The sequence below is a fragment of the Aedes albopictus genome, chromosome 2, assembly GCF_035046485.1.
Source record: "Aedes albopictus strain Foshan chromosome 2, AalbF5, whole genome shotgun sequence".
NCBI lineage: Eukaryota > Metazoa > Arthropoda > Insecta > Diptera > Culicidae > Aedes > Aedes albopictus.
The window spans coordinates 163025848-163037997 of NC_085137.1; the positions used below are offsets into that span (position 1 = coordinate 163025848).

The 12150-nt window shown below is 38.9% G+C and overlaps 1 protein-coding gene across 1 annotated transcript in view; it reads left to right on the forward strand.

The window, feature by feature from the left end:
* The window catches only part of LOC115258558 (histone demethylase UTY), a 256602-nt gene that overhangs the window by 209176 nt on the left and 35276 nt on the right, over nucleotides 1-12150 (forward strand). The gene's annotated exons all lie outside the window — the stretch shown is intronic.

Sequence of the window (12150 nt, forward strand, 5' to 3'; positions counted from 1 at the left end):
AGTCGTACTTCAAACTTACAATAGCACAAATCTTGTTAACCAAATGATCATTCATAAGGATAGAATCGTTGATTATTTTCGGTATTCCTTATGATATTTCTACCAGTGTTCCTTCCGGGTTCTTTCACGGATTATTCCCGAGATTACTTGCGGAATTCCTCCCGGGATTTATTCATTGAATTTGCCGGATTTTTGGGTTTCATCTCAGAATTCATTTAGAGATCCTTTCAAGAATGATTCTCAAGTTACTTTCACACATGTTCGCCATTTCCCTCATTGATTTCACACAGGATTGTTTCAGGTTTTTTGGTCTACTTGTGACATTCTTTCAGATTTTTCACACGGGATTGATTTAGGAATATGTTCAAGAATTTCTTCAGAAATTTCTTCCGAGATTCCTTCATTGGTTTATCCCAGGATTTTTCTGGGTTTTCAACCGGCTTTCCGGCAAGGATTCCTGGAATGCTTCAGATATTCGTTCCGGATTTCTTTCATTGATTTCTCCCTAAATTGTTTTATGTATTTCTTCCAGTATTTTTTATGGGGTTCCTTTAGCGATTCCCTCGGAATTTCTTACGGGATTCCCTCCGGGATATTTATCGACCTCTCCTGAGATTTCTTTAATGATTTCTAGTGGAATTCCTTCAGAGATTTCTCAAAGATTCCGTTAAGAACTTCTTCGTGAGCTTTGTATGTTTTTAATTCCTTAAAGATTTCCTGTCGGAGTTCCCTTAAAGATTCATACCGGGTTTCGCGACTCATGCTGGGATTCCGCCAAGGAATTCTTCTGGGATTGTTTGGGAATATTTCCCAGTATAGCATCAGGGATTTCTCCCGAGATTCCTACATTGATTCTTCCTGTGATTCCTTTCAGGATTCTTCCAGGATGCTTCCTTGGTTTTCTGATTCCTGGCATTCTTTTAGGGATTTCTCCCGGGCTTTCTTCAAGGATTCCTTCCAGGGCTCCTTTAGAAAATCGTCAATTGATTTCATCCGTATTTATTTTTTCTTTTAGTTATTCCTCCCGAGATTAGGGATTTTTTTCGGGATTCTTATAGGGGTTTTTCCTGGATTCCTACTGAGATCCCTTTCTTTGGAGATTCAGGAATTTCTCCTGAGATTTCTTCATAGACTCCTTCCGGGATTCCATTAGAATTCTTCCTTTTCCAGGATTGCTTCAGTAATTTCTCCCGGATTTTCTTCATGGATTCCTTCAAGATTTCCTGTCAGGATTCCTTCATTGATTTTCTTCTAATTCCTTCCGGTATTCTTTCAGGTATTCCTTTCGAGATTCATTTAGATATTTCTTTGTGTATTTCTCCAGGATTCTTCCAGGTATCCCATTGGAGATTTACCGCAAGATTCTTTCATTGGTACTTGCTGGATTTCTTTTGGGGATTTGTGCTAAAGTCTGTCTCACGAGCTTTTAAATTGTTCACTGCTTTGATGACGACTGTTTGGTAGACTTTTTGGGTATTTATCGTTTTTTGTTTCCAACGTTTCGATTGTTATTGAACCTTCTTCAGGGGATAGAGTAAATTGTTCTTTTTCGTCTAGTATTTAGTTGTTTTTTAACATTTAGCTGTTATTCTCTGAAATTTTTGGATTTTTTCCTTTTTTTGTTTTCATGAAAATAAGAAAAAATGGTGGTTGTAACCTGGATCGCATTCCCTTCTATTGCATACAGTTCAAAACTGTATGTACAAGTAGTTCAAAACTGTATGCAAAAGTAAGTGCAAAAGTACTGACTACAAAATTTGTTTTTTTTTTCAAAGTTTAAAGGGTTTCCTGTTCCAAAAACGGACAAATTTCTAAAAAAAAAACAATGAATGACAGTTGAACGTTTGAAAAAAAAAAACAAGCACTAGACTAAAACACAACAGTTTATTCCGCTACATTAAGAAGATCTAATAAACATATAGTTTCCCCATAGAAAGACTGAAACGCCACAAAAATACTCAAAAAGTTTAATTTTTTCTTAAAATTCACTCCAGGTTTTTTTAGGACATTTTTTCAGGATTCTCTCAAGTATTTTACTTGAGGTTATTTCAGGGATTTTTCCTGAATTATTTCATGGTTCCTCCAGGGATTCTATTCTGGGTTCTTTGAAAAATTTCTCCAGATATTACACACATTTTTTTTCGAGATTCTTTTTCGAGAATTCCGAGAGTCCTGGATGCCGACAAATTTCTCCTGGAATGTTTCACGAGAATCCTACAGATTTTTTTGTCTGAATTTCTCCCATAGGTTTTTTCCGGTATTACTCCCAGAGTCTCTCGTGGGATTTTTCCGCATTTCCTCCAGCGTTTCCAAAGAAATTTTGTTTTTTTCAGGATTTATTCCAAGAACTCCACAAGAGTTTCTCTCAGAATATCTCTCAGGTGTTATCAAGAAATTTCTCCTAGAGTTTTTCTCGGAATTTCTCTTGAATTCCGCAATTCCTTCCGGAGAAACCTTTTGGGACAATCCCAGGAGTTCTTCCCGGGATTCATCTCTGAGTTTTTACAAGAGTTATTCCTGGGATTTTTACTAAAGCTCCTCCAAAGAGTTTTTCGCGAAATTTCTGAAGGAGTTCCTTTCGGGATTTCATTCGAAATGTCTACTGTCATTTCTTGAAGAAATTTCTCAACCTTCAGTGAGTTTTTTTTTCTAGAGTTTGTCCCGAAACTACAGGAGTTTCAGCCGGAATGTCACTCAGAGTTTTTTTTTCTGAACTTAACTTACTCCTAAGATTTTCTCCGGATTATCTTTTGGGATTTTCTCAGGAGCTATTACTGATATTCCACATGGAGTTCTTCCCATGGTTTCTTTCAGAACTTTTTCCAGGCTTTTCCTCGAAGTTGTTTACAGGATTTCTTGCACTGATCCTCCAGACATTTGTTTTACAAACTTTCTCGGGATTATGTCCAGAACTCTTCCCGGAATCCCTAAAGCAAACTGTCTCGGGATTATGTGTGCTCCTTCTGGAATTCTCTAATAGTTGCTCCCGAAATTCTTGCAGGGATTTTTCAAGAGTTTTTGTTTCGAAATGTCTTCTAGACTAATTTACGAAATTCCCTGTAAGAAATTCCCGGAGAAATATCAGACGGACTCCAGGTGAAATATTGCGCGAAACTTCGCAAGACCAATTGGAGAAATCTCGGAAGGAATTTCGGAGGAAAAACTTGGGAAAAACTGGGACATTTCAGAAAAAAAAGATCTGGGAGTTATTCCGGGAGAAAATATTAAGAAAACTCAAGGACAAATCCCGGGGAGAATTGCAAGCGAAATCGCGCGATAAAATCCAAGTAGAATTTTGGAAACTTTGCTGGAAGACATCCCTAGTAGAACCTTCCGGAAGATCTCGCCGAAATTCCGAGAGAAACTGTGGTAGCAAAGCTATGATAGCAGACAAGATTTGTCACTTTTTTCTAGAAAAAATAAAATAAAAAATGTCATCCAGCATCACCTACGACCTTAGGTTTCACAGGCGGCGATGCTTACCACTCAACTGCGGCTCACTGTTGTGAATATCATGGCAACAAGAGCATGAGGTTCTTCATTTCCCCAGCTCAGAAAGGGGCACATGACATTTCACCAACGTTGAGCCATCTCTATAGGGTGTACAGGGGGTACTCAAAATAACTGGGATAGGTTAAATTTTCACTTTTTAAAAAATGTTCAACTAGTGGTAACTTTTCGAAAAGGACATCAAATATTCTCAAATTTTGACTGTAAGTTCATCAACTAGTTGTGTATCAGTGGTTCAATTTTTTAAAAGATCGGGCCATTCTACACGAAGTTATGAAGATTGTAGAAAAAGGTATAATTATCCGATATCCATTGGTTGATGAACTAACAGTCAAAATTTGAGAATATGTGATGCCCTTTTCGAAAAGTTACAGCGAGTTGAACATTTTTTGAAAAGTGAAAAATTTACCTGTCCCAGTTATTTTGAGTATCCCCTGTATGTGTTCCATTTCGTGCAAAAGAGCTCAATTTGTTCTTATGTAGAAATTTTCTTTTATTTCGACAAGAACAAATACTGATATCCATATCAATAAATTCTTTATATTTTTGAATAACACATTAAAATCACATCGAGCTATGACAGCAAAAATTGTTCGTCTGCCCGGTTTCAGTTACAGGGGGTTTCAAAGGATTTCAGGAGGTGTAATTTTAGGAGAATTCGGGGTATTTTAGGGTAGGGGTTTCATAAGAGCTTCCAGAAGGTTCATAGAGTTCTAGAGGATTTTCAGAGGGACTTGAAGGAGGTTCAGGGCATTTCAGAAGATTTTATGGAGTTTCAAACAGATTTCAGAGAATTTCAGGTGTCGTCGTGAAGGCTTCAGAGGGTTTCTATCAAAATGTACCTCGAGTTATCAGGAAGTGTCAGGGGGTTTCAACGGGTTTAATGGAGTTTCAGTGGGCTGCACAGGGTTTCAGGGGACTTAAGGTGCTTTCGAGGGTGTCCATGGGATTTCAAAAGACTTAGGAGGTTGTCAGGGATACCAGGGAGACTACAGAAAGATTTAGAGAAATGCGGGTGCATTAAAGGCAGTGGGAATTTCAGTAGATTCCCGAGGATTTAAGGTGCTCCAGGAGGGCTTCAGGAGGTTTTAGAGTGGGTTTTATGGGGATTTTTGGGGGACTACCAAGAGTTTAACTGGGGTTTGAAAACAGACGTCTTGCAATCCCTGTTCAGCCTAAGAACCCTAAATGTACAAATATCAAGAGTTTTGTGCGCTCAAAATAATGAGTTGTTGCGAAATTGAGCCATAGTGACAGCCATCATGGGATTCAGTAGATCACTAACAAGGTATCTATTACTTTAAAACAAACCTGAATGGTTTCGGAGTTGCTCTATTCCTTCCCGAAGTTCCACCACGTAATAGTTTCGCCACAATTTTCTCTAAAAGATTCTTGTAACAAAATTCTAGCTTGCAGGGTGGATTCGCCAATTTATGAAAATTTGTACTTTCTTAAACTTCCCATTAAATTTGAATTCCCGTTAATTCCATTTTCTAAGATAAATTAAAGCACTTGTACCGGAAGTCGGGAACTCAAATGTTGAACTCATCCTTAAGCAAACTCAAAAGTCTCTCTAATAAAGACAAATCAATCAATCAATTAAGCAAACTCATCCTAATGTTGACCAGTTATCGCTTGTTGTTAAATCCTTTTCATAGAGGGGACGCCCCTGAAATACCCTGAAATACCCTTGCAGATACCCCTGAGACCCCTAGATCATCTCTGGAACGCTCCTGAAATCTCCCGGAACCCCCTGAAACACCCTTGGTATTTTTCTTCCGAAAACGCTTGAATCTCTTTGGAACGTTCTCGATCCTTCCTGAACTCCATGAGAACCCCTGGAATACTACTGGAAAGCCCTGAAATCCCCGAAACATCTCTGGAACGCTTTGTAACTCCCTGAAACACACCTGTAATTCCGCGATAACCCCTGGAACGCTCCTGGCAATTCACCTCTGGAACGCCTTGAAACCCTCTAAAAGGCCCTGGAGTGCCCCTAAAACTCCTTGAAAAGCTGCTTAAATCTCTTGGAATACTCTTGAAAATCCTGGAATGCCTCTGAAATTCCCTGGAACACTCCTGAAAACTCCTGTAGCACGCTTTAAACAGCCTGGAATGCCAATGAAATCACCTGTCAAACCATTGAAACTCCTGGGAATACCCCTCACACCCCTGAAATGTCGCTTAAATCTCCTAAAACGTTCTTGAAAATCCATGGAAGGCTCCTGAAATTCTCTGGACGGCTACTGAATTCTCCTGAACACCCATGGAACACCTTTGAAACCACTTCACAACCCCTGGAACGCTTCTGAAACTGCTAAGAACGCCCCCAAAACTCCATTGAAAACCACTGAAATTCCTTGGAGCCCCTGAAACCATCTGGGGTACCACTGAAACTGGAACGTCCGTGAAGCTTAGCTTAGCTTAACTTAGCTTAGACTAACTGTACATGTCAATAATGGTTGCTCCTCCATAATTGATCTGATCTGGTAGAATTGCACTGAGATCCAACTGAATAAGGGGCTGGTACTCACCACTTGTTGTTAAAGTGCAATCATATATTTTGGATCAATGCCTGCGCCGGCCAAGTCCTTACAGTTGGTTGGGAAGGGAAAGGAATGTTAGTATGATGTGAGATCTGAAAGTCAGCTTTGGTTGGTGATGCGATCCATTGATAGAGTATACATTTAGGTGATAAATTGTGTGTTGCTTACTCTGAATGAGAAGAAGCGGCACAGTTCGCTTGGTTGCATAACGTGTAGGTGTTAGATGATAGATTGACACTATGCTATGAACGTTGGAAGGAAGGGAAACGGCCTTTTCTACACGTTTCTGTAGTCTATGAACTTATGAATATACATGAGTTGCATATGTCGAGAAGGGGTCGAGATAAAGACACAAAGTAGAAGGGAAGTGACGGGCCAGGGATTGAACCCAGGACGTTCTACGAATCAGAAATGGTAGCCACCAGACAACCAAGCCCATCTAACTGAAACTGGAACGCCTCTGAAATAGAAAAAAATCTGGCAGTCATGCTCATCAGGGTCCTAAAAGCATCGATTTTATAAGAACAGGGTATTCTCTTCGTCAAAAACAATTCATGTTTCTTTGTATCCCCATACATTTTTTTAATATCAGTAGGCTTCTTGGTGGACCACTTAGGTTCTCCTTAGGTTCTCCGTATCTCCGTATCTACTTGCAAAAATAGGGACATAGGGTGTTATGAATTTAATGTTCGTGCATTCTTTCGTGTTATATGTGTCAATTTGATTAGTAAATATAATTATTTTAATACACATTTAATACACATTGGTAGAAAAGTGGCAAATAAAATGCAATCCTATTGTGATTGCCAACTTCATGCCATTCCGGACCGCGATTTAGTACTAGAGATGTAAACCTTTCCTTGGCACGAACTCTAGTAATGGAACTTGAATTGAGGTGCCCAATTAGAATTAGTTTTCCTAGACAAAATCAAGCTATCAAAAAGGCTAAGTGCCAAATAAAACAATTCCAGGATGACTGATGGACCCAAACCAATTAATGGAACTTCGTCAACCTGTGATCGGAAAGTGTTATCCATCTGGACAACAGGGCACATTTGTGTTCTGTGTAGTACTGTGTCCATTTGTGATGTTTCTGATTTGTGCATTTGTAAGGTTCTATCTGCCGTAATATGTTAATACTTTGTAAGAATAAATTTTCTCTTATTTTTATAACACATGGTAGAAACAAACCAGGGAATTCTATTCTCGTAATCAAGTAAACACCCTGATTGATTGCCCTTATACAGGGGATGACCAAAATGTTTGGGATAGGCATCTTTTTTCTCTCTCAAAAAAGTTCCAACAAGCTGTAACTTTTCATAGAGTGCATCAAAAATTGTCAAATTTGGACTTTTTGTCAATCTATTATATGTGCATCTTTAGTACAAATTTGAGCTTGATTAGTTAATCTTGCGCGAAGAACAAGAACCGTTCTTGTTAAACACTATTTTTAAACAACTAATTTTTGAACTGTCATATCTCGATAACCAGTGATCCAAATTGAATGTAATTTTGAACGTTTGTTACGACGTTATACAACATAATATTTTCTCACGACGAATACAATTATACCGGTTTGATGTTTTCACCTAAATAGACCAAAATTAGTCAAATTTACAACACCATACAAAAACTACTAAATTTGGCCACCCCTTGTAGACTTGAGGACTTTTATGTTGGAGAGTTCCTAGAACCCTTTAGCCTTCTAAATACTTTCCATGTTTAGCAATGAAGTCCCACACATTTCAAAGAATTGGTTTTCATAAAGTTTTTTTTTATATAGTCATCCCAGCCAATGCTGAAAATGTCATTTCGAATTATTTAAATTCAACCACATCCAGCTCATTTTAGAGGCTTAACCTGAGAACATGGTAGGGGAAACTGAGGAGACTTGATCCCTGGGGAGACTTGTTCCCCCCATATTTGCTCGGAATCAAAAACATTTTTCTTCTAGCATAATTTTTTCCAAAACTACTCCTGGACAAACGACTATGTTTTGGCTACAAGTGATTTCGATTGTACATTGCATTATTTTTTAACGGCTGATGGTTTGTTTGCAGTCCTTCAGAAATCTTTTAAGCGATTCCGAAAAATCTCAATAACTTTGTGAAAATTAAACCAAATCATGTCAAAATTTCACAGCACATAGTTTAAATAGAATACTTTCAAAGTTATTTATCCAAATAAGGCTGTTGTTAACATATTTTAATTAATTCTGCTTAGTATACACAACAGTGACATGGAGAGACTTGATCCCTCGAGGATTACACACACATTATACATGTCAAAAATAAAATTCTATTCGGAAGCCTCTATTTACTTGAAATTCTAGTCTATTCAACGATAAAATGTGTCAGATAATTATAACTTTAGTACAAACCAAGGAAAGGGGGATCAAGTCTCCCCATTTTGAAAATACGGCATATCCTTAAAAATTTAAGGAAATCTTACAATTTCAGACAATCTAAATTCATCGAAAATACAAGAAAACTCGAAAAGAAAGTGAATAGGAAGACTCTGGAATTATTTTCCCTTTAAATAAACCATGTGCCCAAAGGGGGATCAAGTGTCACCCATTTTTGAAAAATACATCATAAGACATGCCTCCATAAAAACACAGTTTTGAAAACTTTAACAATAATTTAAAGGCCTTCTGTTGTGTATTAACTTGCAATAGATGTTTACCTGCCATTTTGTACGGAAATCGGATCTAGTTTTGTGTTTTTTCTTAAAGTTTCAGGTAAATTAAGAAAAAGGGATCAAGTCTCCCCAGTCTCCCCTATATGAAAAACTTGTGCGGCTCAGCCCTACAAGAAAGTCACGGAAAACCTGATCTTTTTCGAATATTGAGGATAAATGTCATGGACTACCTTCGAAAATGCATGGTGAATATCAATTGACATTTTTCGAAGGTAGTCCGTGACATTTACCATAAACATAAAAAAGGGGGATTTTCCGTGACTTTCTTGTAGAACAGCCATAATATCTTCACATGATTTGTACGAAAACACCGGAATCATTTTTACATCACCGAAAAACGTCATAATTTCATTACAATTGGTGACCTTTGCGTGCATTTTATTTTAGTGTGGGATCATAGATCTATAATAGAAATGACCTTTTCAATCGTCCTAGCATGATTCTACAAGAAAACGACAATGATAAGTATGAAATTCATCGGACTGCATCACTGCGCATGTGATAAGAGATCATTAATCTTTTCAACGCAACACATTCACCTGTCCATGATAATCAATTACTTTCGATGAAACCTGTGTCGGTGGGTAATTCATCACAGAAAACCGTTCTCTATGTAGTAACCGGCTTGCTGCCTGTGAACCATCCAAAAACGGGGCAGCATCGATATGTGATAGGAAACGAATATCAACAGCTGTGAAACAAGATCACACTGACTGTAGCCTCCGACATCTTTTTGATCATTGCTATGACTTTGCGTGTTTCATTCGATGAAAAAAGAACCTGTCGTTGCGGTATCAAAGAAGAGGACTAGTTAATGATACTCGGCGATGATGGTTCCTGGGATGACTTCGTTGAGGCTGCATTCAGCAGCGGTTAATTTGCGACAGATGACCCGGTCCGATCGAACATCAACCGGGACAGCATTCGTTCGAAAGTTCAAAAAACTATCAGCCTCGTCATATTGCATCATGACCATAGCGACGAACAGCAGGATGCACCATCTGATGGGCGGAGTACTTCGTTTTGTTCGGTTAATAATGCGGTTTATGAACCGAAACAGTTACTCAATTTGCAGATGAAATAATAGCAGGACACGGAAGGAAGGATAACATCCATTTGCGTAGTTGAACAGTTGTTCTCGGGAAAGTGTTTTTGCTTGTTGTGCTTCAGTTTTACGATGTGATAATTCGAAGAGTTGTTGTACAATAATGCGTTGATAGGTATGTAAATTACCCTTTATCCAAGGACATCTTGAACATTTCTGCGAAAAAGTTTTATTTTATGACTTTTTAAACGACGTTGTCTGAGTCTCTCGCATGAATAATTTTATAATTCTTGATCCTGAAACGATCGCTTTCGTCCCAGAGCTGTCTACCTGCTCACAAACCTGGCGAAGAAAATGCAAAAATAAGTCTGCTTCTTGCGAGGGAGGCCCAATAAATAAGGGAATGAACCCCGATCCCAACGATGGTTATTGCTGCAATTCGGGATCGTCGAGCAAAGTTAGAGTCAATCAAGCGCATCTTGCTTCTACCTGTGCCAAACAACTCAAAGCAATAAGGTACAAATTCGGGTACAAACTGAGATGATTGACGCAGGAAAATTGTTTTACTGCTGTAGCAGTTGATTTTTGACGAATGAACCGCCCGATAGTTACGAAGCCATCACTACACTACAGTGCATTGGTTCCGAAAATCGTTTCCGAATCATATGTGGTGGTTGGAATCCTCACCGAAAGGACAACGAGAAGGATGCGAGCACGAAGGACGAAGGACGAAACAACGTTCGGATCGGCCAGGGTGTGCGGAGGAAAGAAAACTTATCCCGAACAATAAAATCTATCTTTCGTTGTACGCTGCTACGGTGCGGTGCTGTTTCTTGGTTGTTTCTTGTTATTTTTTTGTTCGGGACTCCGTGTTTATGAGAAGGATGTGGCATTCGAAGGATATGCGTTCTTTGGCCCAGCGAGGAGAGGCCCAGTGAGTCTGTGAACGTAGGGCGGGTAGGATCGAAAGAATTTCAGTTAATTTCCATAAGGACCTCTCAAGTGCTCAATGGATGGTTAGTTTTGATTTGCTAAATTATATGAACGAGCAGGAAGTGATTTTTTCTCAAGTGTGAGTATTCTCAAGTGTATGCCGGGCAAGCCGGGTAGAGGTGATTGACGGCCGTTATGTGGGTACTGGATTCGAGGAATGTGGATTGTCATGTGGGTAAATTGCACGCCAGATGCAAAGAAGAGATTGTACTTAGTATGTTAGAGTTTGTCCGTGAAATCCGAGAAAGCGGAATGTGATTTGATTTTGCCAATATTTCGTGTTAGGAATCAGCTTTCACGAATAAAGAAATAAAAAAAAGTACCAGTATTTACAGTATGAACAAAAATGCGTAAATTGCTATATCACTTTTGCATGTGTTTTCTTAATCACTTCTTAATTCTCCTTAACAATATGCTCATAAAACATGCTTAAATTATATAATTTTAACCGGCAACTAGTTTTTTTTAGTTATCGTCCCTCAAGTAGAGGTGTGCGCCGCCGCCGATTCTCGGTTCACGCCACCGCCGCCGATTATTTTTCGTCGCGCCGCCGCTTACGCCGCCTAACTCCAATTTTCTACGCCGATCTCAAAAACGCATTGATAAATTATACTATTTCTTGTTTTATTTTATTACCATATTTCAAGCAATTCATTGGAGTCATCTGCATACATAGCATTTGTATGATCGTTTTCAGCTGTGGTCCATTTTTTGTGAAGTGAAAGTGGATAACTGACACTGGCACTGAGTATGATTACAAGTGGTAGTCGAAATACGCATATCTGTCACAGGATAAGCAACATAGGGCGGAATTAAAAGGTACGAAACTGATTACACTCATTCGAAGAGGGTATTCTGCTTAGAGGGTTCGAAAAGTCGGTACAAGAAGTGAAAGAGTTTGTCCTTTGAAGTAAATTGAGTTCACAAAGATACAGGGGGTTCCTGAAGATAACTGATGGCTGAAGAAAGAGGGATTCCGAAGATTGAAGAAAATGCTAGTGATGATGAAAAAAATATTTTTGTCGTGTTCATCTCCCGAAGAGATGTAATTTCTCCAGCAACTCTTTTGAGGATTCTTTCAGCAGTTTCGCTAAGAATTCCGCTAAGAGTTCTTCCGGGAACTCTAGAAGGTCCTTCGGGGTCCGAGGGTTTCCTCCGTGACATCCTCTAGTTGCACTGGGACTTTTTGTAGTACTTCCTCTAGAAATTCCTCTAAGAGTTATTCTTTTAGTAGATCCTCCAGGAATTCATCTAGAAGTCTAAAAGTTTTTACTGGGAATTCCTTTAGGAGATCGTCAGGCAATTCCTTTAGGAGCACCTCCGGGAATTCCTCCACGAGTTCTTCAACGAGTTCAT